General features: G+C 44.7%; 1 protein-coding gene across 1 annotated transcript in view; it reads right to left on the bottom strand.

Annotated features, from left to right (window-relative positions):
• The window catches only part of PUS10 (pseudouridine synthase 10), a 339122-nt gene that overhangs the window by 95756 nt on the left and 216539 nt on the right, over positions 1 to 26827 (bottom strand). The gene's annotated exons all lie outside the window — the stretch shown is intronic.

Below are 26827 nucleotides of genomic sequence, written 5' to 3'. Positions count from 1 at the left end.
TACTTGAAATTGATAAACATTAAGCCCGACAGCAAGTAAGAAAAAGCTGCTGCACCTACTTTACCCGTAAAGGTAAAGAAATAGAAACAAGCATCTATTGCTTTACTTTCGCTATAATCGCGGCACCGGCGCTTTATTTTTAACACTAAAAGTAAAGCGCCGGAGCCGCGATTATACCAAAGGTAAAGAAATAGAAAACTAGTTCTAGGCTCGACCTAAAAAAAATAGGATAACTTTTAATGAATGAATCAAGACCGAAACAACATAAATCCAATCAGTAGAACCGGATATATGCAATTTTAAAGATTTCGGCTGAAACAACACCAAAAAGCACAAAGCGCCAACTGTGGGTATCTAGTTACAGGGACCCACTTCGGTCCGCTGAACACAGTATCTTAAATCCAGGTGCGCAGTCTGCACAGCATTGCTTTGAGAGGCATCGCGTTGTCTGGCGTCAGTTGCAATGAAGCTGTGCGTCAAAGCTTTGAGGGACTTTATGTCCATTCCAGAGAGCTGTGCGGCATTGTTTGGTGGGGCTTTGCTTCGGTTCCGATGTGGCTGGCAGCTGTGCTGTGAGGCTTTGCAGAGTCCAGATGCTAGTTGTAAGGTGATTGGAAGCCTGTTATGCCCCGGAGGCGTCTGATCAGAAGGCCAGCCAACTGGCCCTTGAACTCACTCTGGGGTCCTGAGTTCAGGGATGCAGGTCCTATACTTCTCACCCAGGCAAGAGGGCATCATTTCAGCACAGCACAGCAGGCAAAAGCCCTTCAGGGCAGCAATCAAGCAGACTGGAAGTCCTTTTAGTAGCACAGCATTCCTCCTTCCTGGCAGTCTTCCACAGGTCTAGAATGGTACTGAAGAGTTGGGGTCTGCGGTACAATATTTATACCTAGTGCCCATTTTTAAGTGGAGGAAGCTTTTAGAGGTTTTCACCCCTCTGAGGCATCCGCTTCCTCCCTGTCCTGGCCCCAGCTTGTCTAGTGTCACAATAAACACATGGCAAGCCCTTTGTGAGCGTGCTCAGGCAGAGCCTTCGTGATGCGCAAGTGTGGTAGGTGACAGCTCCTCCCCCTCGATAACTCAGAGTGGCCTACCCTGACAACACCTATCTTCTCTTTGTCTCACTGTCTGAGCGCACTACACAAAGATCAACTGGCAGCTATACCTAGTCGTATGGCCCAGAATAAGGATGCAGGCACCAAATTGTTATGACAAGAAAATATCAACTTTGTAAAAGAGGCATTTTCAGAATCGTGATTATAAATCCGACTACCATTAAAGAGGGCTTTTAAATTCAATCTTTAGACATAAAACTCACCTGTCTACCTGCACCCAATTGGAAGTTAAAGCTTATTACATATAATAAGTTAACTCCAATGTTTTCCTATGGGAGAGGTAGGCCTTGCAGTAGTGAAAAATCAATTTAGGAGTTTTTCATTACCAGGACATGTAAAACCTAAAGATACATGTTCAACTTTTTAAATAACCGCACTTGGCCCGCTGGGCTGTGTAGTGCCTATCTTAGGGGTGACAAAGATATGTACTAAAAAGGAAGGTTTGGACATGACAAAAGGATTATTTTACCAGGTCGAAATAGCAGTTTAAAACTACACACAAAGAGGCTGAAATGGCAGGTCTGAGACATGTTTAAAGAAAGGGCTACTTAAATGGATGGCACAATCAGTGCTGCAGGCCCACTAGCAGCATTTAATTTACAGGCCCTGGTCACATGTTCATTCATGGATAACTTTATTTCGGTAACAAGACCATAAAAGTACAATAAAATATACACAAGTACAAGCATAAGATCATAAATAGACAAATATTGTTAAAAAATTATTAAACAATTGGTTATCATGATCAGTTAATGAAAAAGGGAAGCTCATGGGCCATTACTTTGTGTTAATAAAACTTAACCTTCTCCGCCACATACCAAATAAAAAGCGGGAAACTGCATAAACAATAAGTGGGTCTGTATCTTTGGTTAGAACTCTGCAGGCTTGTGCACAATGCCTGAAGCCCAATCTTTTGCACAAAGGAAAGAGCCAGCATTTTCGGATCGTACTGTATGCAGGACAGAAAAGCCAAATATGCACAACATCTTCTTTACATGATTTACAAATTGGACAATTGCCCTCCAACGATTTTCCCCAGCTTGATAGGAAGGCCCCAATTGGGAGACAGCCATATCTCAGCTGAATATAAAGTTTTCTCGCCAGTGGGGGCTGCACCAAATCCATGAATACTTCCAACTTAGATTCAGTTTTCACCATTAGGAACTCAGAGGTCAGCCTGCCCAGAGAAGTTGAGCAGCTTAATGTATTACAATTATGAAATCTCACAGCTGCCAATATCTCAGACCTCTGGGTCCTCATACAGCTAATGTCCGGAGTATCCCAGAGTTGTGGTAAGCCAATTTGGTAAAGAAAAGACTTTATATGGAGTAGCCAAGGGATTTTTTTTTGACTTTAGCGTCCCCCAGATTGCAGTAAATTCAGTTCTATAAGATTCAAGCTCGGGGACAGACCATAGCCTTCTCCAATAAAGTAGTGGTCGTGCGGCAGCCAAGTCATTAACGGGAACCAAATCCATGTCCAAACGCAAAGGTATCAGAGGCGTGCTCTGGGGGAGGCCAACCAGGCCTCGCATAAAAGCTTGTTCTACCTTCAGAAGGTTAGATGTATTTGTATGACCCCACAATTCTGCAGCATACAGTGCAGCAGACCTGACCTGGGTTTTGTAGATCTCTAGTACGGGGGAGACGGGTTTAAAAGTAGAATTTCTATAGAAACTACCAATACCCCCCGATACCTGAGATAGCCTCAGAGAAGATTTTACTACTTGGGCATCCCAGGCAAAGTTCTCGGTAAGCGTGACCCCCAGGTAAATGAAGGTCTTAACTCTTTCCAGGGGGGCGCCTCCCAGTACGGGATTCGGGCGTGTGTGCCTCGGGGGATTGAACATCATAAACTTGGTTTTCCCCAGGTTGATCTCCAGTCCCCGCGAGGCACAAAAGGCCGCGAACCCATCCGGTGCCCGCTGGATGCCCGATGATGTCCGGGACAACAGCAATGTGTCGTCTGCGAACATCAGAGCGGGCACCCGGCCAGAAGCCAGTCGTGGAGCGTCAATATCTTGGATGCTATTTAATTCATCAATCAATCCGTTAACGTAAAGGCTAAATAGTGTAGGGGCCAATACACAACCCTGACGTACCCCCCGGGTTACGGGGAAGCGGGCTGATAGTTCCCCATTCTTCCCACACCTCACCGGGGCGAAATTCCCTGTGTGAAGACGAATCAATACATCAAGTAAATAAGAAGGGGGAGCAAGTTCCTTCAATACCATCCAAAGTTTCTCCCTAGGGACCAGATCAAATGCGGCCCTTAGGTCCACAAAAACAAGGTAGAGGCTGCCACCCTCCACTCTTGCAGTTTTCCAGTATAGGACCTGGAGCCGGAAGATCTGGTCCAGGGTAGATATGCCTGCTCTAAAGCCGGCTTGTAGTGGAGAGAGAACTTTATTCACCTCCATCCAATCTAACAGTCTATTCAATAGAATTCGGCCCAGCAGTTTTTGGGTGGTATCCAGCAGACTGATAGGTCTATAGTTGGATGGGGCTAATGGACAACCCTTCTTAAAAATCGGTACGATCTCAGCCCCGAGCCATGTGTCTGGCAATGCAGAGCCTTGCAGAACCGCATTTAACAGGACAGTCAAGTAAGGTGCCCAGATTTTAGGTTGGGAGCGAAAAAGGTCCCCCGGGAGTTTGTCAAGTCCGGGTGCTTTATTCGGTGGCAAACCCTCTAACACAGATTCTACCTCCTTATAAGTAATTAAGTCTGGGTAGTCACCCTCAATCCTGTCCTGGGGGTCCAATAAACTAGTCCCTGTCCAAAAGGCCAAAGTTCCAGGCTGACTATGTGTGGGGGGGGGGGGAATCTGAGAGGGAAAAGATCCCAGGGGATGGTCTAATATCCCGATCAAGGCACACAAAAGCCCCTAGCACGGGACTAGCATAAAGTTGTTTAAAATGCGCCTCCCAGACTAAAGGAGCAATATTTGAAACCCCTAGCTCACGTTCGCCATTAGGTGTTGAAGTGGCAATAGCCCAAAACATCCTAGAATCCTTAGAGAGGAGTGCATTTCTCAAATTATTCCACCTAGATTCCTCCCATTCTCTCTTGGCCCTGGACTATTCCTTCTTATACAGTAATCTGGATGCCCTAATAGTCGCTGTATCTTTAAGTTTAATTGCTACAAGCATTTTTCTCTTTGCGCATTTACAGGCTTGGTCATACCAGGGATGTGTTCTGGGCCTGGATTGCCTAGGCCCAGAAAAAGGATAGAATACCTCCCCAAGGCTCGTGATCAGTCTTCTGTGTATATCTGGAGCCGATTTAAGAGAAAGAAGACCCCCCATTTCACTTATAAGTGGGATGGCAGTCTGATAAATTTCAGCAAGGTGAGTCGATGGTTCCAGGCACATTGACCACTTAACCCTTCTTCTGTTATTGGTTATGATGTAGGGTAGTGCAGGCAATGCTATGCTTGGCTCTGAGTTGGATAGGCCAAATGTACCAGGCTTAAGCGTCAGGACCAAAGCATTATGGTCACTGTCTTGTCTTAGTACAACCTGGAAGTCTTTAAGCTTATCCCAGTGCTTAGCTTCAAATAAAATGTAATCTATGATGGAAGTGCTATTAGACCTATTAAATGTTGGTAAACCAGAATTAACATTATCAAACCTTCCATTGCACGCCCATAGGGACTTTGCAAGTGTGAAGGATTTGATTTGTAGTACCAGCTTGGTCCAAGCCTTCACTGGGGTAATAGCTGGAGCCGGAATACACCAGAGTGAATCTACCTCATCTTGATTGTCCAGTTCAGAAGAGCTCAGGGGTTCGAACTGGCAGTTAAAATCGCCTCCCACTATTATTATTATCGAGGGATCAAGTGACTGAATGAAAAGGTCAAGAACAATAATAGTACTTGATTCCGTTCCATTCATTGTGGGTCTTGAGTAGATATTAATAATGGCCAGTCGTGGCCTGTCAGGTATGGTTAATAAGACACATTGAATGTCTGGGGAGTTTGTTTCTAGCTGAGTAGCCCGTGTTCCTAAATGCGTGCCCACCCAGACGGATAGCCCACCCGAAGGGCGACCCTTACCCCTGGAAACTGCAAGGATGTCAAAGGTCGCAAAGCCGGGGCATTCACTCTCTTCCAAGGCCCAGGTCTCTTGCATTAAGTAGATGTCATGCTTTGCCATGAATGCGAACCACTCTGGTTCAGATGGTTTATTCTTAAGACCTGCTATATTCCAGCAAAGAATCTTTATACACCCTTCTACCCTGTTATCGGAACCATGCTCAAACCTCTGTTCTTTTGGGGGGAGTATAATCTCGAATGCCTTCCGCTATCTTGTACACCTGACCATTGTCATCACCAATGGGTAGGGTCGGAATATTCTCCCCAAGACCAAGTCCCTCCGTACATTCACTGATACTCAGTTCTATAATGGGGGTTTCAGTCTGGGCCAGTCAGTCAACTTCTTCCAAGACACTAAACCTGTTCCAGTGAGTGTACGACTGCAGGGACGAAATAGGGATTAGGGGGTGCGCCACAGATGATTTCCACTGTCGGGGCCCACTACATGGCAAGAGATGATTCCTACCATAGTGAGTGAAACTCTGATTGGAAGTGGGATTAAAATAAGACAGATGGAGCGGCAATATCTGGGACTTCTGCCAGATGGGAGATTTACAAATATGGTCCACAGCAGAAGGATCCCTAAAATGTATTGTTATGACATCCCCTGCCACAGTTTTAGGGCCCCTACCAATCCACTCTATTCTTCTCACCGTCAAAATCTCCCCCGAAATATTTGGAGGGAGGGGTCTATTTATACTTAGCCACTGGATACATTTATTTTTAAGGTCAGGCTCAAATTCTTTTTTCCCCTCTCTTAGAGCTGGGACACCCACTAAGGCAACTACATAAGGTTGTGCTTCTGGGGGCAAATTTATTGAAGGCAGCTGGCAAGGATCTACTCTACGCTGGGCAGGTCTTGTTAATAAAGGTGTAACACTTTTTCCAGGGACATCGGCTTTCTTAAAATGAAGTCCAGAATTGTCAGCTGGAACCCTTGGAGTCTGAGAAGTATGGCCTAAATCGTAAAGGGTAGAAGGAGGTGGTGGCATAGAGGGAATGGGGTTAGGGGTAATAGTTGTATTCCCTGAGTTAGTGTTGTGGGCTATTGGAATGTCAACGGGGACAGCCCCCAAATTACCGGAAACAGGAGGTACTAACTTTCCATGGGGAGTTACTGGCTTTGCTGTTCCCACAGGCCGACTATTTAAAATGGAAACAATTCTGTCCAATTTCGAAATTAAAGATTTAATTTGAGCAGCAATAGACTGTTCAAGACATGCCTGTAAATCCGCCACCAGATTATGATTATGGTTAGCCGGCATTTTTTTGCCCAGTTTTCTAACTTTTTTAGGGAGACTATCTTTCCTTAATTTAGGACCCGGCTTCCCAGTTTTCACAATCAATACAGGGGAAGAAGGAGTCAATGTAACATGCAAATCCACAGCATTAGTAGGAGACTCCTCTACAGCCAGTCCTAGTTCCGCATCACTTAGTAATTTGGAGGGCATCTGTGAACATGGTAACTCAGCAAAGGTAGGTGCAAAAAAGGAATCAGAGGCCGTAGGATCAATAGTAAGTACGGAACAATCCCCTCCGACATCCTGGAAACATACTGTAGGAGTAAGGGAACGTCTCCTTTCAGTATTTTCAATTGCGGTGACGACTACTCCAATTGTTTGCTGTAACATTTTATCGATAGCCGTAAGTGTAGGTAGAGGCTGAGGAGCAGCTGCATGTAATCTAGTGTTTGGGCGGGATACAGCGGGCTTAGGTGTCTTACCCAGTTTAGTCATTATCTTCTAACAATAGTATCTTGGTACAAGAAGTCGGGTAGAATCACATTAGCAAGTCAGACTCCTGGGCGGACACATGTGTTCCAAGAAATCAGAGTATGACAATACCAATCAGTTCGAAAGAAGAGTAGCTTATGTAAATCACAGACACAGTACCTTAATTGAGTCTAGACATACTCAGTTCCATCGTCCACAGGGGTAAAACACAAGAGGGGTGGCCCAGCCCAGCCTCGGCCAGCCCCGGATGGCCCCAGACGGCCCGCCCTTTGCCCGGGCTTAGCCCGGCGTCCCGCGAGCGTCCCGCGAGGCGGTAGGTACGGCGCGTTTTTCTCGCGCCTCCGGCCGCGTTTGGGGGCATGGCAGTCCAAAGGATCCTGGGTGATGTAGTTAGGCCAGTTCCCCCCGCTCTGCGGCAGCGCCTATTCACCTGCGGCGGGGGGGAAATGGAGCAAGTGCAGGACCTCAACGGGACAGCAAGACTCCCGGCTCCCGCCAGGGAAGAAGAGCAGAACTGAAGGTTTTAGCAGCGCCAAGTGAGGGAGTAAGCTACGAGCAAGAAAGGCCACGTGTAACCCCACTTTAATCTTTGTGTTTTTAGTGAATTTCTAATTTTTTTAATTTTTATAAAGTAACATGTTATTATGATATGTCAGTGGCAAGTCCCTGCGGAGGGGTCTGTCTTGGGGCTGGGTCCTGGGCCCAACACCTCCCCCGGGCAGTCAACACCTGGGCCAACCCGGCCTAAGACACCATCCAACATTTATTTTTTAAAATATTTTTTTCATTCCTGCCACACTCCCACAGCAGGGCCCACACTGACTCCCCCTGGACCGTGACAACCCATTTTGTTTCCTTTTTGACCCCTTGAGTATGAGACCCCCCTACCCCCTCACAACAAGGGCTAGGTATTCAGGTTATCCATACCTTGCCTGCTTCTATGTCTTATTTTATTGTATGAGGACTCTGAGAATGAGCCCCCGAGTTTTGCAACGGCAGCCCCTGCTCATGGTGCAGCCAGATGACCAGAGCTCACGGTCCTGTAGGACTGACCAATCAGAATGCTCAGCAGCAGATATCGCAATTTTTTAAACCTTAATTTCTCTAAAACAAGTGAGCAGATTTACATCTAGTCACAAAAAGCAAGATTTCTGGGTATATGTCAAGCTTTCTATCAAATCTGGTGTAAGTCTGTTCAGCCATTTTTTCTGTATCCTTGTAGAATTTTTTCTACAGTCATTGCATGGGGAGAAAATAGTTTTGGTACCCACCATGTTTTTTCAACCCCAGCTTAACAGATCACCCTGAAACTTCCCCAGATGGAGCTGAGTTGGATAAAAAAATGTTTGGAAATTTTTGTGAAGACGCTTATGCCAAAGTTATTAGCAAAACAAAAAAAGCTCTTGCTATGGAACTTCTTACTTACGTATGAATACACAGTGGTGACCACTACTGTGCAATAATATATATATATATATATATATATATATATATATATATATATATACACACACGCACATATAAAATAATAGGATAAAGATAAAGTATGTTCAAAATATACGCAACGCTTATTTTTATTTTTATAAAAAAAAGGTACAAAATGATGTAAGAAACGTTTGAAGTAATAATTAATGCAAACTAGAGGTAAAGTTCAAAATAAATAAAAATTAAATACATTTAGAAAATTGAATATATAAGTGTTATTAGGAGTACAGCAGCACAGAGAGATATAAGTGTGTGTTCAAGGCATTAGGAGTACAACAATATTTGTGAAACAAATTGGAATGCAAGGAAGGGTTACCCCATAACAGGAAAAAAATAAGGGGTTGGGGTGCAGTTTGGATTACCCACTCCAAAACCAGAAAGGTATTGATTAAAATCTGGGTTGGTACCCGCATTAAAATAAACTGTACTAAATAACTGGATTAGGATCTGGTAGGTTGTAGAGGATGCCATCTGAAATTCAGTTAATTTCCTCTCATAGGCTAGGACAAATGTATTGACTCCAGTTGTAGTACCAAAGTCCTAGTTTTCATCACCATCAAAATCACTATCAGAATCATCATCAATATAAGGTTTGGGGACTTTGATGAATACACATTTTATTTTATGTTTTCTGAGCTTCAATAGATATTTTCCCCAAACTATCAGTTGCATTGCATTCCAATTTTTTTATTTGGAGTTAAAAGATCTTTGGAACTCTATGTATTATTTATTATAGAGCAGTGGCATATTTAATTTTAATTAAAAATGACAGCACGCTGAAGTAGAGTAAAGATATCTGCTTTGCCTCATGTCTTTAAAAGATTAGAGAATTCTTAGGAGAGAGGAATGAAGGCGCTGAAGAAAGCTTCTTGCTCACAAGAGGTGGAGACTATGAGGTCTTTGTTGAGATTCTTGCGCCTAAAGAGGAACTGCAGTGAACTGACGGAATACAAAACGCAAGCAAAAGATCTTTGTGTGAAACTATCTAAGAGGGACTATCCAAACAAAACAGTGGCAAAATGCCAAAAACGGGAAAAAAATCAACCACGAGAGAGCCTGCTCGAATCTACACAAAAAAAAACCAACACCTGACACCCTAACATGCGTCACCACTTACAGTGCAGCCAGTAATGCAGTCAAAAAGATAATTAACAAAAACTGGCGAATAATACCATCGGGCACACTTGACTGGCCAAAACCAAGGTTTGCAAATAGAAGAACAAGGAACATCAAAGACATCTTAGTACATACACGACCTCAAACTCCCCAAATAAACAGAATTACCAACACACTGTGGAACATACCACCAGTTACGGGTCACTATACAATGCTCAGTTTGCAAACTTACAACCATCACGAAAAGCTTACAACTGACCCCAGAATTGAAATGGACGATCAGGCAACACACCAATTGTAATACAACACATGTGATCTACATGATCACCTGTCCTTGCAACCTCAGGTACATTGGAATGACAAGTCGAAAAATCAAGCAGAGAATTTGTGAGCATAGAAGCAATGTCAACTGCAAACGTGAAACGACAAAGATGAGCACGCACTACATCGAACATGGTCATTCCACTGATGAACTCAATTGGGTAATTATTGAGACACTAACCAGAACGACCCAGAATGCGGAGAAAATTATTTAAAAAAAAGAGCACAGATGGGTGCATCGCCTTAAGACGAACATTATTGGTCTAAACGATAACATCCCGTGGCTCAGTATAAAGTGAACCCTCTCCTGATAAAAGATAAGCTTGAATATTGGGAACACAACGTCTTTTACCAAACCACTTCAGAGACGTCCTTTTTGAGTCAATACCACTTCCACCATATTCGCCAATGTAACCAACAATGGAATCAGAAATACAATTCCCGTCAAAATGACATAATAAACAAGTGGACACACGTGAAATCCCAAAGACCTTTGGTCAAGCAAATCTTTTTGCCCCCAAAAAAGCATAAATAAGCATCAGCGTCATAACACAATTGTTTTTAATAAATGAATCAGGAGTACGATTGATATGAAAATCTAATAGCCACACGTGTATTACGATTCTGCCTAAAAATCTTGCCACACCCCTCCTTTTTTGAAGATTTCACGCAACAGATTTTCCATGATTTCCAGATGATAATAGACTCTCCCCTCTTAAAAACCACAGAAGAATTCAAGAAACATATTTCTTCTCTATGGTAATATTGTTTTGTGGGAGTCTTTCGTCTCTCTCTTTTTCCTGACGATTTAATGCCTGCGCTTGAGATCCTGCGTAATCCGGGACCCTGCAAGCAGCGACAGCACAAGTTGTGCAGCACCGCTGGACCTCACTCAGCAAGACACGTAATGTACCTAGAACAGAACCGAATGTAACCTTATTTTAAATCGAACAGCAGGTACCGTGCTGCCAGCGGCCCCGTTTGAAGCCCGATTTGAGACTTCCTAAAGGGATGCATCCGATTTAACGAGCAAGAAAAACTTTATTCTGTGTTAGCTAAACGTGTAATGCCGCCCAACAGGGCAACGTCAAGAGCTTTTTGAAAAACACTGGGGCTCTTGATTAACGCAGTTGCAATGGGAATATAATATTCATGGCGACACACCTTGCGCACTACCACGCTTGCTCCATACAGATTGCAACATACAAAATCAAAATCTTTTTTGAACCTCAAAGCTTAAACGCGCAATGCCGCTTAATAGGGCTACTAACCCATTGCACAACCAACCAATAACGCAATGAAGACACAGTGCGTGATAATCATACATCTACGCCAAGAGCCCAATTCACAGGGACTATTGATATACGTATGTAATACTGCCCTCGTAATGAGATTATAACATCCAAGGTTACATACATTGCGCACCACCTAACTAACCCCATGCAGATTGTGACTTTTGAACCTTAGGTTCCTCTAGTACTAACCAGAGCATACCAATATTTATTGTCCAAAGATTCTGTTATAACCATAGGTACAACAGCATTTAAAGAGTTGCCATTTTATGTGTGCCAAAAGAAAGAACATTACACGCGGTGGTCTAAATGTAATGGTTGGTGATAGTACAAACAGCTCGCTATACCGTGAAAAACAGCATTTAAAGAATTGCCATTTTTTAAACGTATGCTTAAAGAGCTAAAGGAGTGCCATGTTTCTTTATTTTTCTCTATGTTTTAAACGCTCTTTGTTTGATCTATGACAAACATTACCGTTTTTACTGTCCGTACCACGAGATGAAGGTTTCTTGGTTTTTACTATATGTTCAAATTGAACTATTATGAGCATCACCATTTTTCACACAATTTATCACACTTACGAAAATCCACTTTCTGTCTCTTTTTCTAGGTACTATTGACCTTAATTTCAGGGTATTTACTCTGAATACTTTAATTGGCAAACATCCAATTCATGCACAGTTCTTAGGTCCTGAAGAAAGCCCAACGACCCCTTGTGGGTGAACAACGGGCTGAAACATGTCGACCACAGTGCGGAGAACTCATAATTAGCCCATCGCTGCACGATTATCAAAGAAACTTTTTATACAGTCTTCCCATACACCAGACAGAATAAAAATGTTATTTTTGGGTAGTATGAGGATCACTTTTTAAAGGAGCACCACACCCCACTTCTCACTCACTGTTGATTTCTGATCACTACTGTAAAACCAGTGGTTCCCTCCAGGTGGAGGAAGCATGAAAAGAGAACCTATGAGGATGCTGTCACGCACCTAACAGAGGCGGAGAATCAAGATATACCGCCGTACGAGCTACCTGCGTGAATGAGGGTTTTTTTAAGTACTTTTCTGAAGTACTGACGGATAGAACATAATGGACCCTGGTGGCAGGTACAAGTGATCCATTCCCCCATTTGGTTTTTGACTGTATAACAGGAAGCTGAATGGATCAAAATTGCTTCTTACTCCCCCAATCCCTGATTTGAATAAATGGTTTGCAACTTCACCTCAAACCTAGAAAATAGCTAGCATGCAGCATGTCCTGCCTTGAAATGCCGTAAGAAACCACATTATTTACAGCAACCCTCAAAGAGAAAGAAAATCTTCAGAGGCTTCCCAACTTCGCTCCATCAACTAAGTACATGGAGAAATAATCCAATGTATAAGTTAGTATCTGTTTAGCGCTTTGCATGCTTAAAGTATAGATAGCGCAATCATACATTTGCACATTCATACATTTGCCAAATCACCAGTATCCGTTTTATTTATTAAAGGACTGTTTGTTTTACCTAATAATGCACAAATATTGACATTTTGAAATGTAGCAAAAACATTTTTTAAACTTTATACTGTAGCGAATGATGGCACCCCTTTCTACCTGTAGCTAGTCCTTAATAATGACACAGCTTCACATAAGTTTGGTCCGCTTTACCTGTGTGTGGCACACAGAATAGAGCCGCAGGGAGGAGTGAGAGTGGCCAGAGCGAGGGACTGTGGAGTAGGATCAGAGAGGCACGGGGTGGGCGTGGAGAGGAAGGGTGAAACAACTTTGCCTGGCTGCATGCACAGCGGCAGGCAGGGCAGCGTGGCGCTTCACGAGCAGAGACCCACACAGAACCCCCACCTATCCTCCGCGGCAAGCAGCGCAGCCCCCCCTTACTTGCTGGGACATCCTGAAGAGCAGGTTGGCCTCACCGGGCTGCCATGTGCCCATGAAGGCGGGTTCGCTGCTGGGCGTCCTAGTGCCATACTGCATGGGCTGCCGGTCCTGGGAGGGCTGACTTCACGAGTGCATGGCAGTGTGCGCTGTGCCAGGACCTGGGAGGGCTGACTTCACGAGTGCATGGCAGTGTGCGCTGTGCCAGAAACAAAGATGGCGTCGGCCTGTCCACATGGGCCGTCCTAAAAGTGGACAAGGCGGTAACCGAGAATCCCGCTTTCCAATCACGCGCCATCGTTTAACATAACATAAACGATGACGCGCGCCAACTGGAAAGAGAGGCGGGCCTTTAAATGAGTTTGGAAACTGTATCGATAACAAAAGGCACTTGCATGGCGAGAGCAGCACATGCGCACTGTTAACGCCAGGCAAGACCTAAAAAGGGGTCTTAAAATCCATGCATAATAGTATGAATAAGGCCACATGAACAGATGGCCTACCCCTAGTCTTTTATGAAAGACTTCTACCCCTGTTGCAGAAGCAATTAAGCGGTCTCTCAAACACCTTTACACAAGCAACTGGCCTAACCACATCTATGTAAGTGGCAGATTTACACAAGAATCGGGCCGACCCCCATCTATGCAAGCAGCAGATATTACTCATATTCCTAAACTTGGGAAACACTGGGAGTGCCAATCCTCATATAGGTAGAAAACCTCCTAAAACAATGATGCAAAGATACTCATGAAAATCCGGCTAAGAGGTTCGAGGCCTGCTGCCGGGCCTAACAGACCCTGACCAAGTGGGATATATTGGAAAGAGGCATGGTAGTGATAATATCAAGTGGCTTGCCCATTTTATGGAAAACGGACGGATGAGACGCATGTCGTGTCTGGTGTCTCTAGATGAGAGAGAGCTTTGACCAAATGAGCTGGCAGTACTGGACAAAACAGGGATTGGAAGTAAAATAAAGAATTGGATACTAGCAAGCTACAGATCACCCAGAGTGGCAATCAAGATCAACAGAGGGAGATCCCTGGGGATCCCCATTAAGAGGGGGTAAGACAAGGCTGTCCCCTTTCACCACTTCTCTTTGCTTTAGTGCCAGAGCCCCTGGCCATAAAAAATAAATCCTGATAAGCAAATAAAAGAATACCACTCAGAGGTGAAGAAAACAAGCTATGCTTGTTTGCTGTTGATGGACTACTATGTGTGACAGACACTAGGAGCTCACTCCTGGCAATCTTGGAGGAGTTTGCAAAATATGGAAAGGTACCAAACTTCAAAGACAATATGCAAAACAAGTTCTACAGTTCCACAGGGAGAAGCACCAAATTTACAACAATCGATACCCCTCAGGTGTGAATCACACTTGATAACGTCTTCAGATGCACTTAACCGGGAGATTAGAGGGATGTAGAGGGGCCAACTTACTAAAGCAAATATATCAGGCTCTGCACCCGGTGGCACCCACTATCCCACTATGTATGTCATGGCTGCGGTGCTTAAACGTATACATATACATACATATTACCCTGGATAATATATATATATATATATATATATATATATATATATATATATATATATATATATATATATATATACACACACATATATTCCAGTGTCTGGCAATAACTATCCCAATCGCAAATATACAGGCACTACAGAAATGCTAATGGAAACACGCCTACTGATCCAACTCAATCAGTTGGCTGCATTCTACACAGTTGACAATGAAGTATTGTTAAACACTTACTAAAACACAGTACTAAACTACTTCAAATTATTTCTAAAACACCGCTCGAACCTGATCAAACTAGCCATTAGTTCCTACGGACTAGAAAAACGTAGCTGTGGAGTCTTCCAAGGATCAATACTTTCACGTGTTCTTTTTAAACTCTATGTTATACCCTCTTCAAAATAGCAATATAATGTAACATTAATATGCAAATGATACTCAAATGTATTTAAAAATTCATGAAATGATTTAAAATCCCTCCTAGACGGTCTTGACGCAATCTTCAACTGGGCATCCGGAAACTCTTTGAAACCGAATCCTCAAAAACAGAGTTCATACATTTATCTCGAAAAGAAAGCAATAAGGTTGACCCTTCCCAAATCGCTGTCCTAATGAATTATAAATGCTCGCTCTGCAAATGTGAAGTGCCTTAGATTCCTTATTGACAGCAAGCATTCATTAGACCCTCACATAAGCAAGCTAGCCCAAAAGCAGCTCTTCATCTACGCCAAATAAAAAAAACAGAAAACATTGTTTCTCCATAGATGAGCTTAAGACTGGAACTGAAGTAATAGTTATTTGCTGACATAGTTATTTGAAATGACATACTTTCAGGCCTCCCAGATAGAGCAACTACCTATACAATTCATAATGCACTCCACAGTTCATCTGATCTCAGACAAAAGACTTGGAGTCCAGGTTGTACTCAAACAGGCTTTGATTGCTGCACGGAGTCCGGTACCCCGGGTATTGATGCTGTATATGGCTCCAGTTGGTCCTGGCATCTCCTCACTAGGTGAGGAGACTGATCAGATCTCCTGGAGCATGTCGACCTCTTCCTGGGCAGCTGCTGCATCGGTGAGACTATTGAGCAGCAGAACGGTGGAACAGACTTTGCTGTTTGATGCCTGCAAGTTGCAGGGAGTAGCTCCTCTACTCCAAGGGAGATTGCTGGCAATTAGTTAAGTGCTGGCAGTCCACTGGGGTTCTAGGCAGATTCACAGCAACAGGACAAGTCGGTTTGTCGTCATTGTCAGGGCAGTTGCAGGCAGAGTTGGCCCAAAAAGTCCACAGCTTGTTCTCAGTTCTCGCTTCTTTGCTCTTCTTAGTACTCTTCTTCTTATTTCGGTTGAATAGGAGTTCCTGGTGTAAGGGGTGCCACCTAAATACTCAATATAGGGGTGTTTTAGGGGAGTGTAAGGTAGTAGGCAATGGGCTACTTACCTTTGGGGTGCCTACACAAACTATATGACCACTTCCTGTGGGGAGTAGCCATAACCCTGACCCAGTGTATCTAATTTCACCAAAAACCATGATTGTGGAATTTTACTTTCTGTGTTCACATCATTGCTCATTTTAGGGGTGTAACTAGCTTGATAGTGAACACGCCTCCTGTATAGCTAATTTTCCCACCTGTCCTGGGGCCAATTGGGCCTGGGGCAGGGGGTGGCATTTACCTTGTGTGGGAGAAGCTGGGGTAGCATATCAAAGGCGGCAGAGGCCTTTAAAGCCTCCTGCCTGACATGCTGATTACTAGTCATCCTGCTTGGAGGAGGCAACAACACCTCTGGCAGGAAAAGGCATTGTTTCTGCCCTCAGAGAGCGAGGGCTGTCACCTGCAGAGGTCAGAAACCTGTCTGTGGTGGCAGGCTGAGCTACATCAGTCAACCAGTACGATAGAGGTTGGTAGGTTTTCAGGGGGCATCTCTAGGGTGCCCTCTGGGTGCATGCCTTAATAAATCCCCTACTGGCATCAGTATGGATTACCAAACACCATATGTTTCAGTCAAGCCATCATGTAGCTGGGGAACTCGTAATGACCAGTGCCCAGTACATGTACTTAAGATGGATTCCCTGTTCACTTGCACCATCTAGTGGCTAAACTAGACAGCACAGGGGCATAGCTGCTTATGCAGATATGACTACACATGAAATATAAATATCACCCTGCGTTAAGTCTGTAAGGCCAGCTGTAGGGGTGACTTACATATACTGCATGAAGTGTCTGGGGACATGGCACACATAGTGTGTTACATGTTGTGTTTTCATTTTTGTCTACACCATTTCAGGTAGCCTGCATGCGTTTGGGGGGGGTGGGGCCATTAGGGTGGCACAATACATGCTGCAACCCTTAGGGACCCTCTTTAGTACCCTTGCCCTATGTACCAAGGGTGCCATTTACTAGGCACTTACAGGGGTGCTAAATGTCTTTCCAATTGTGGAACAATTGCAGTTACCTTGTTTCTGGGAAAGATCATTGGGGACCTGGTTAGCAGGAACCCAGTGCACTTCAGTCTAAGTTGTATCAAATACCGTTCAAAAAAATGGGGTGACCCTGACAAAAAGGGGCAATTTCCCACAATAGGGATACCCTGAACCCGGGGGCCAAAAACTTTTTTTAAACAAATTTTGCTGCCAAAAAGTGCAGCCTCCTGCGCAACTGGAAAATGTATCCCTGAGAGGACCAGGGCCTAGTAGGGTGGAGGATGACATATTTAGGGAAGTAGGAAGTATGACTCCCCCTCCCCAACCGTCTTGGAGGCCCCAGGGAGCCAATCCCCTGAACAGCCAGCAATAAATTAAATGTGAGTGCAGTACGCAGCCCCCTCTGGAAGTCTGAAAAAGCCCCAGGGACCCCATCCCCCGGGGCCGTCTCAATTACTGTGTCCCGGTGAGCCCACCCATGGGACACAGTAGTTTCAAAGCCCGCATTAGCACGGGCAGGGAAACCTATACCTGCTCCCACCCAGCGGTAGCATTTTTACACCCACCTGGTGGGAGCAGACTTCAGTCTCCCTGCCAGCGCTCTTGTAGGCAGGGAAACACCCATTGCTCCCGCCCAGAGGGAGCAAGCAAAAACAGCTGCTCCCGCCAGGCAGGAGCATTGCTGGCTGCTGCAGCATGCAGGATGCATGCATGTGCGGAGCTGGCGGGGCCCTATGGCTCCCCCATGGCCCCCAATGTAGTGGTTTGTGGGAGCCCCAGGTGGGCACTGGGGCATCCACTTGAAGCCCCAGAGGATGGATCCCCAGGGCCAAAGGAGACTCAAGGAGGGGTGCTGCTCGCCCCCTCCGCCTAAAAAAGGTAATGAGGTCACCTGGGCCCAAGGAGGCTCAGGGAGGGGAGCACATGCCCCCTCTCCTTATTAAGAACAAGCATTTGCAATGCAATAGGTCTCGCATTGACGCGAGTTTGAGCTATTGACATTGCAAATAACAATGCCTTTTATTTTTGTCTTTTTAAACACAAATAAAAGGCATTGTTATTTACAATGTCAATAGCTCAAACTCGCGTCAATGCGAGACCTATTGCATTGCAAATGCTTGTTTAAAGACCTGTGAAGTACTCGGGTGTGGCTGTGTGTGTGCCTGGGAAGCTGTCTCAGCCCGGGCTGACACACGAGGAGGGGTTGAAGCCCTTTGAGGCCAATGGGCGTTGCGCGCCTGAAACCAACCAATGGAAGCAATGGGAGGGCTTTACGACCACTGTCTTGAGAATCTGGCGATGGTCAGTGTCAGTCACAGCCAGACAGCTCGCGCTGCCTGGTCGTCTCGACCCAAACAAACCAGGAGTGAGTGAGTTACTCCTGAATGGACATGGGGGAACTCAAATGCGCTGTATTAGTCTGATTCCGCATCTGGTTGTGTTGCTGTCAGACCCCACGCTTCCCCTGACCCCCTCCAGTTCCACCTCCTCAATGAGCTGTAGGTAAAGTTCAAAGTGCTCCAGTTTGCTGTGCCCAGGCACGAGCATCAGCCAATGCAAGTTTGTGGCTTTGCACTCCGAAAGTTTTAGTCATGATCATATAAGAGGTTAAGCAGCACTACAAGTCCCAGAATACACTTTAACACAGTCCTACACGTGCAACTCGAGCACGTCCTGGTGAACTTGCACGTCTTGCGTTTGTCCCCCCTACTCACACCTCCCGCTGCTCTTAGAGGCCGCACCTCAGAGGCAGGGACTGGATGGGAAGGGCTCGCCTTACCACCTCTGGGGGTGTGAAGTGTGCCCGCGGGGTGTACTTCCACTTCCCACATGGAGGAGTGAGCAGTGGTCCCTCCCAGGAATCCCCGCCGGATGCCAGCAGAACCGCTATGCGGCTGCGTGCTAAGGGACTGGATTTGTTGTGCTCCGGGTGTTGATCAGTGGAGTCTGAGGACCTCCCATTCCCCCCCCCCACCCCCCCCCCCCTCCCCGGTACACGCGCCTGCTGCAGCGTGGAGGGGCACAGCTGGGCTGGTACAGGCGCCTGCTGCATCGCGGAGGGGGAACAGCTGGGCTGGTACAGGCGCCTGCTGCAGCGGAGGGGCCACAGCTGGGCTGGTAGAGGCGCCTGCTGCAGCACAAAGGGGGCCACAGCTGGGCTGGTAGAGGCGCCTGCTGCAGCACAAAGGGGGCCACAGCTGGGCTGGTAGAGACGCCTGCTACAGCGCGGAGGGGCACGGCTGGGCTGGTAGAGGCGCCTGCTGCAGCGTGGAGGGGCACGGCTGGTATATGCGCCTGCTGCAGCGTGGAGGGGCACAGGTGGGCTGATACTATCTGTATGGGAGGCACACATTAACAATCTGAATTGTTTTTCGGAGAGAGTACTTGGGGCAGGGGGAGGATTCGCATGAACTATGGATCGACCTATTTCTGGGTGTCTTATGTTGGGTTTTTTATGTCCGGGTATTCAGTTAGCAGTGGGTGTCGGGGTGTTCCTGTCTTACGCTATCTGACTGTGTTTGGGTGTTACATGATGTGAGTGTCTGCGTGTTTTATTGGCGACAGTGATTTGTTGAGTGTCTGATAAGAGCGAGGGTAATAGCTCTGTGTTCTGATATTCGACTGTCTCTTGTTATTTGGAGGTCTGTGGGTACTTTGCCAGGTGGTACCTGAGAACTTGCTGGTCTGTGGGTTATGGACAGTTTTATCTATTTTATGCGTTTTTATATAGCGCGGACTTTACCCGAAGGTGTCAGGGCGCTTCACAATAGGAACAGTAATGATACATGAGGAGAAAATTACAAGTGAGCATGTTACAAAAGCAACGTTACATGTGGCAATAGTGACAATTGTGCAAGTATCAAGAGCAAAGAAAATACAAGAGGTAGCAAACGATACGTTACAAAAGGAAAGGTGACATGTGTGGTATAATACTGCACTAAATGGCAGACACTCAAATCACAAGAACACACTGGGAAAGCACTTCTATAGGCATGGAGAACAGAATTTCCTATAAAGGAAGGACTTCCTTCAGATAATAGAGGGCGTGAATTAAATTTGGAAGTGTCTTTGAAGGAGGAGAACTTTGAGCCCGTGGGCACCCAGCTGTCTGTATATACATTCCGGTGTCCATTGGTGTCCGTATGCCGTTGGTCGTAGATGTCTGGTGGTGCCAATACTTGTATGGGATCATGAGTCCGTGGACAAGAGGAGCAGTGACGAGGAGCCGTCACACATCCCCAAGGAGCAGATGGGGGAGGTTGGGAGCACACAAGGGCTGATGAGTGATGGAGAAGGAACATAGATCAGGGAGTGGTGGACTCACACAGGCTGTATGGAAATGTGGGAACCGCATACGTGGCTGTGGAAGCTCCAGAGATGCACCTCAGACAGGGTCTGTCTTGGAGGTCCACTGAAAGGAGGATGTGCTTGGAGGGAGCTCGTCCTCAGATAAGGTGAAAGGGTCACATCGAGGTTTTGCCGGGTGCTGACACATAGGCTGGGATCACAATGGGGAAACATCAGTAGCAATCCGCACATGGGGCTCTGGCCTCACACCCAGGGGTGGGAAGTTGGTGTAGAGGGGGGTATACCCGCCATTGGGCCCCCATCACTCCTTCAGCTTCTTGACCGGTCTTGGTGTGCGCGCTCTCCATGCTGGGGCCGTGTGAGGTCTTACTCTCTATAGTCCCTGGGGGCTCGGCTCTAGCCGGGCATAGACAGGTGATGCGGACGGTTTTCAGACCCTCTGCCCCATCGGGCACACTGCGTGGTGGTGGTGGTGGTGGGGACTGCAGAGCGCTCACTACCGGCAGCCGCAGAGATGTGCAGGGTCCCGTGTTGTGTGTCCCCCCCTGTTTCTCGTGCTCCCACTGACAGTCCCGCGCTGTTTCTGTGCCCGGCTCTTCCAGTGCCTCCCCTCCTCGTCCCGCTCTGCTGCTGCCGGCGCCGCTGCTCTGCTATAGCCTTTATCAGCTGCGCCTCCTCTCCACTGCTGGCCGCCGCTGCATGTGGACGCCGCTCATTGGCCAGCCGGGAACCTGAGGAGAGAGATGCGCAGCAGCTTGAGCCCTCCTCCCTGGAATCACCCTGACGTACCAGCATTGCGCAGGCCATAAAGTAGTCATCCTACATGCCGGCGGCACGGAATCTTCGTAGTAGACGCCTGCCAACGCCGCGGCCACATTTAAATGGTATTCATATCTAACACTTACTATTGTGACATCGAATTATGCAACCATTGTAAAGAATGTTCTACTATTTTACATGTTAAAAAACCTTTATATTGTATGGCAAAGTATTACAGTGAGATTTATTCATAACTTGATTATTTCTGAAGCATTTTTGAAACACACTAGTTACCAAGTTTATTTAACGTTTTTGTAATACAACGCAGACAATGCGCAAGCTACACGATTGACTCTGCAAAAACATTTTCATTTCGTAGAATAGGAAATGCAGAAATTTCTACATGTTCATTTTGCTTATTTGAGGCTGAATTTTTTTTTACGGATGAGTCAGCTACCTCCTTTATATTTGGCTTATAGATTTGGGTACCATTGTCAACAGGTTGTTTCTGTTTTGGAGGATGTGGTACATTTACGTTACATCGAAAATCGTGAATGTTCCATAATGAATTCAGGAACAATGTGTATGTAAAATAGTTAAACTCTGAGGGCGATGTCTACTAACATTTAAACTTACCTTCCTTTTCATTTTTCTTTGTCAAAATAATTACTATTGTAGGAGTTTCTTTCATTTTTCAAAATGATATATTCCCGAATGTCATGAAAACCTGTGGCTGTTGTCACAAGTCTGCCCTGAAACGGAACTCAAAACGTTCTTTTCAAAATGGCCGACTAAGTTGATAAATTTCCACACACAAGCCTTCTTCTATGTCCTCACCGCCACCTCCCCCCGCCTTTGCCGGCTCAAGCGCGTCTCAGAAGCGCGTCCACAGACCCCGATCGCTTTGCGCTGCAATGCCAGCGAGACCTAAAAAAGGCCACAGGGCATGTGGTCCCTGGGACCGAAGAAACCTCAGAGAGGGAGCAGCGCACTCCCTCCCCTAAACTAAAAAAAAGAAAAAGAGAAAGCACCCAGGGGACGGGGGTCCCTGAGGCACAGGGAGGCTCTTGGAGGGGGGCCATGGACTCCTCCACTTATTGAAAAATAAAGACCCCTGGGATGGTACCTGGGGCCCAAGGTGGCTTTATTTTAGAAAATAAAGCCTCTGGGAATAGGGTCCCTGGGACCCAAAGTGTCACATGGAGGGAGGCCATGCACCCCCTCCCCTTAATTAAAAAGAAAACCTCCAGGGGATGGGGTCCCTAGGTCCGTAAAGGCTAGAGGGGTGCTGCTTTTTTTTTTTTAAAAGAGGGTGTCTCAGGTGGGCACTGAGATACCAAAGTGAGTAATAAATGAGCGACAGGAGGCGCTCATTAAAATAATGCAGGAGGCGCTCATTTATTATTCACTGCTCCAGCATGAAGTGTTCCATTAATCTCCTCCGAAGGCTTTTTTGTTTAGTCATTTTTTAAACTTGGCAGTGCCCCTAGAATAGAGAGGAGCATTACCAAGCATTTTTTAATGTTGCAGAGGTGCCGCAGGAAGTGAAGTCGCTCCCCAGCAACATTTTAAAAAACTGTCTCCTGGGTCCTTAAAACACTGACCCCAGGAGAGGTTATAATATTTTTTAAGCACACCAAGCTGGAGCTCTATGCTCTTCAGCTGGAGTGCAAGGCCCTCTTATGGTTGTTTTTACGATTGCATTTTGAGGGCTAAAAAATGTTAAATGAAAGGCTCACAAAAAATGTTTTGTTGTTTTTTTTAAAACAATGTGTTAGAGCTTTTCTTTTTACATTTTTCAGCCCACAATAATAAAAACTTTGTTAAAATAAAGACATACAGACATGTATATTTATTATTATAAGTTTATTGAAAATTGTATAAAAATTACTATTTTTAAAGTTTGCATTGACTGAATTACTGAAATGTACACCAGATTCAAATTATTGGCGATTTTTGGAGAAAGATGGTTACAGGATCACCTTTTATATTTCGGAGTTGTGACACTTTGGCATAGTCATTAAGTAATTAACTCTGTCTGAGGGCAGTCAGGCCCTGCGAGACCAACCGCACGCTCACATGCCAGGAATTGTACCCTTGCACGTTCTCTATGCTGGTTCAAGATACATCTTCACTATTCATGTGCAGGAGTGAGAAGCAAAGTACTTTGACAGATACTTGAATGCATTTGCTGACCTTTAGATTCTCAAAACATTCCCAGACGCCCACTAGTTCAGACATATCTTTATTCCTCCAGTTAATTTGTTTGTTTGTTTTATTTGAGAGTTTGAGATTTTTCCACTAAGGCAATACAAACATTTCATTTATATACATTTCCTTAAAGTTAAAATAACTAGTACAGCTCAGTTAATATAGAAATCCTAATGCTAGCTAAAATTACTGTAAAAATCCCTGCTTACCTTAAAACTTGCTAATGATTACACCATATGTCTATGAACCAGGAATCACAGATTCTTCCCTACAATCAACTAGGGCAATCAGGTAAGGTTTATTCAAAGAAAGTCCACAATTTATTTTAGAGTGTGTTTTTAGACACTATGCTGACAACATCTATTTAACGAGTGAAAGAGTACGCTTTCTTTTTCTTTCAGGTTCCCTGAGAGTCTCAAAGCAATTATTTATGTATGTACAGTTTCAGACTTCCTCTTGGACTCTATCCCAGATTTATTCATCAGTTTTTCCACTCCCCACAGCCCACATCAGATGTCAACACAGTCCTCAACATATACTTCAATGCACCAGTCAAAATACCATCCTCCAAATCTAAAGTGTCAGCACCTTGGTACTTGCAAGACTTCTCAGAGAACAATGCTCCATCACTACCTTCGACTTCTTCTGACATACTGAACACCAGCATCCTCAACTCTCTCAATGCCACCATCTACAAAGACAATAATGTCCCATCATTGATCATGAAAATCCTCCATGAAGATGTCCTCAAACTGCTTTTCAATATGGTTTAGACCTCCTTTAGGAAACTTCCAAGAAACTATCAAAAAGGACACATTTCCACTGGATGAGACAGCGTACACTGGACCCAGACTCATCACCTACCTCACTTTGATCAGTAAAATAGTGTCAAATCAACAGCAAAATCTGATCAGCTGGAATACCCTCCTACAGGACTAGAAATCTGGGTTTAGATCTCACTGAAGCACAGAGACTGTCACCCTTCAGACAGTCAACAACACCCTCCTGATTGTCTAAATGAACGACGCCAGCCTTTTCTTCCTACTTGACCTAACTGTAGCCTTTTCCATAGTCTACCACCAAGCACTAATCCACAGGTTGCAATGTGCCTGGGTTCTCTGGGAGGGTCATACAATGATTCATAACCCTAACCAATTGCCACCTATTTGTCCAGATGGGAACCTCAAGATGTGGTAAACTGTCTTCTGCAGTGTGCACCAGGGTTCCAACCTGAGGCCATATTTAACTTCTACATAGAACATACTGGAACCCTCCTTATCAACAGCAGCATCAAGATTCATCAATACACCAATGATACAAAATTCGACCTGAAATTGTTCACTGTTCATGACATCCATTGATTCAAAATCTTTCTCTGTATCATTCAAAATTGAATGTCCTCCACCTACCTAAAACTCAAACTAACCAAGACAGAATTTTCTCTTGTTCAGCAACAGTAACAAACTATCACAAATTTAATTTGTACTCTCTTAAACAGAAGGTTCTTCCCCCAAACTGACACAGCATGCAACATCATAGTCTTTCCCTTGCCACTGACCTCCTTTTCAAAGAGCAAGCAGCAAGAAAACCACAGCAGCATAGTGCCAACTCTCTCCATGAAGAATGTGAACCCATAACTCCTGGAAACCAAACAACAGCTGAAGCCTTAGTTCTCTCACAACTAGGTAGAGTAACATCCTGCTCTGTGGCCTCCCTGACACCATACTGGCTCCGTAGAAAGGTACCCCTCACACAGCAGGACGTCTCATTAAAGGCCTAAAGACAGTTGAGTGTATCACTCTAACTCTGATGGTACTGCACTGGCTCCCACTCTAAGATCATATCATCTTAAAACTAAGCTATATCAAACACTAGGCTTCTAGAACCTGTATGGCTTCATACCTGGCAGAGAAATTATTTACCTCAAGTGAAGAGTGTCACACCAAAAGTAAAAAAAAAGAGAAGACTGGAAGACAATCCTTCTCCATCTGTGCTCTCAGGATCTGGAACAACATCCCCATCAACATTGGAACTTTCACAGTCCTGCAATTCAGAAAGGACCTCAAGATCCACTTTAGAGAACACTTAATTTCCACACAATAAGATTCGCCACCCATAAACATCCTACTTCTTTTTAAATGATTTTGAAACCTAATTCAGGGCTATAAAAACACATGCATGTACATACCTTTCCAGATTAATCCTTGCTTTTCTTCATACATGAGGATTAATAAATTATATCTTATACTATTATAGATTCGGAAATGTGCTTTTGGTTCCAAGTTGATATGCTCTTTCTACAGGTTAGGTTGCTGAGCACGGATTGTGCGGAGGCTGTGCAAAGTGCCAGGTTATTCCACAAAATGTCTTTCATCCACCATTTTGGGTATACAGTATGATCACAAACTGGATTCTAGTCCCTGTATTGAGCACATCATTAGTCATTCTTTTTCTATTTCAATTTAGAAGACAGGAATTGCTGGGAACACATGCCACTTAACGCATTTTGGTGTTCCATTATCCTTAGAAGTGGTTGGTGTTGTTCTGCTGCACCAAAATCTAAAGCAAAAATAACCCTTCTTCAAAGACATGCATTAAAAAACAGGAGCAATAAAATAACATGCTACATGGCTTTGGTCTAACCACGAGCTTATGCAGAGTTTCCATTTAAAAAAACACAGGGGGGACATTTTGCACATGTATATGGAGGGTGCTTCGAGAATTCAAAATGTCAACTTAATTTGGTAATTGTCAGTTAGTGTGCAGGGTCAATAGGAGCTCACACTAACCTAACAAACATGCGAGAGCACACGGCCCCCCAAGGAGCTCACTACAACATGAATTTACAATTTTATATTGGGAACCTATAACATCCAAATAAATGCCAATGGAATAATAGAAGAGTATATAAATATCAAATCTCAAGATATTATACTAAGTACAGTACATATAACTACTACCTATTACACGACATCAGTATAATATTTTTTTTACAATGGCAGATGAAACCTAATGTATAAGGAGCAAAATACCCAACCAAAGTCAAACAAAAGTATAGATTCCACAACTCCCTCATCAATGATTTGAACGGTAACACTTCATCTTTGTTTTCTGTTATTCCAGACACCAACCATAGGTATGTTTTATTGTGTTGCATCCCTTGGCAATATTTGCAAAACTGCAGCTTTTTAACAGTCTGATTTTGATCCTCCTGTACTTGAATCCCTTACTAATTTCAACATTGCGCAGTTCCAACACTTTAACTTGATTCCATGGTCGCCAAAGTGCATTAAGAAACAGAGTGACCTAATATGAGGAACCACAACAGCCTCATGTGTCTTTCATCACACATCATTTGGCACGTGTAGCTGTGGGTAAGCAACAAAACACACTTGAAATTGGCATTGTAACGAGGAACCACGGCATGAGTCAAGACTCTTGAACTAATCCTCACAAGTGCAAATATTCCCCATGAGATGTGTGCATTGCATGTTAAGTAACACAGTGAAACAAACAAGCTTGAAAATGTCCCCATAAACCTCAAAAATACTGACAAAACATCTATG

This window comes from Triturus cristatus, chromosome 6 (genome assembly GCF_964204655.1).
Source record: "Triturus cristatus chromosome 6, aTriCri1.1, whole genome shotgun sequence".
In the NCBI taxonomy this organism is placed as follows: domain Eukaryota; kingdom Metazoa; phylum Chordata; class Amphibia; order Caudata; family Salamandridae; genus Triturus; species Triturus cristatus.
The sequence above is the reverse complement of the archived record's forward strand: the minus strand, read 5'-3'. Positions and strand labels throughout refer to the sequence as shown.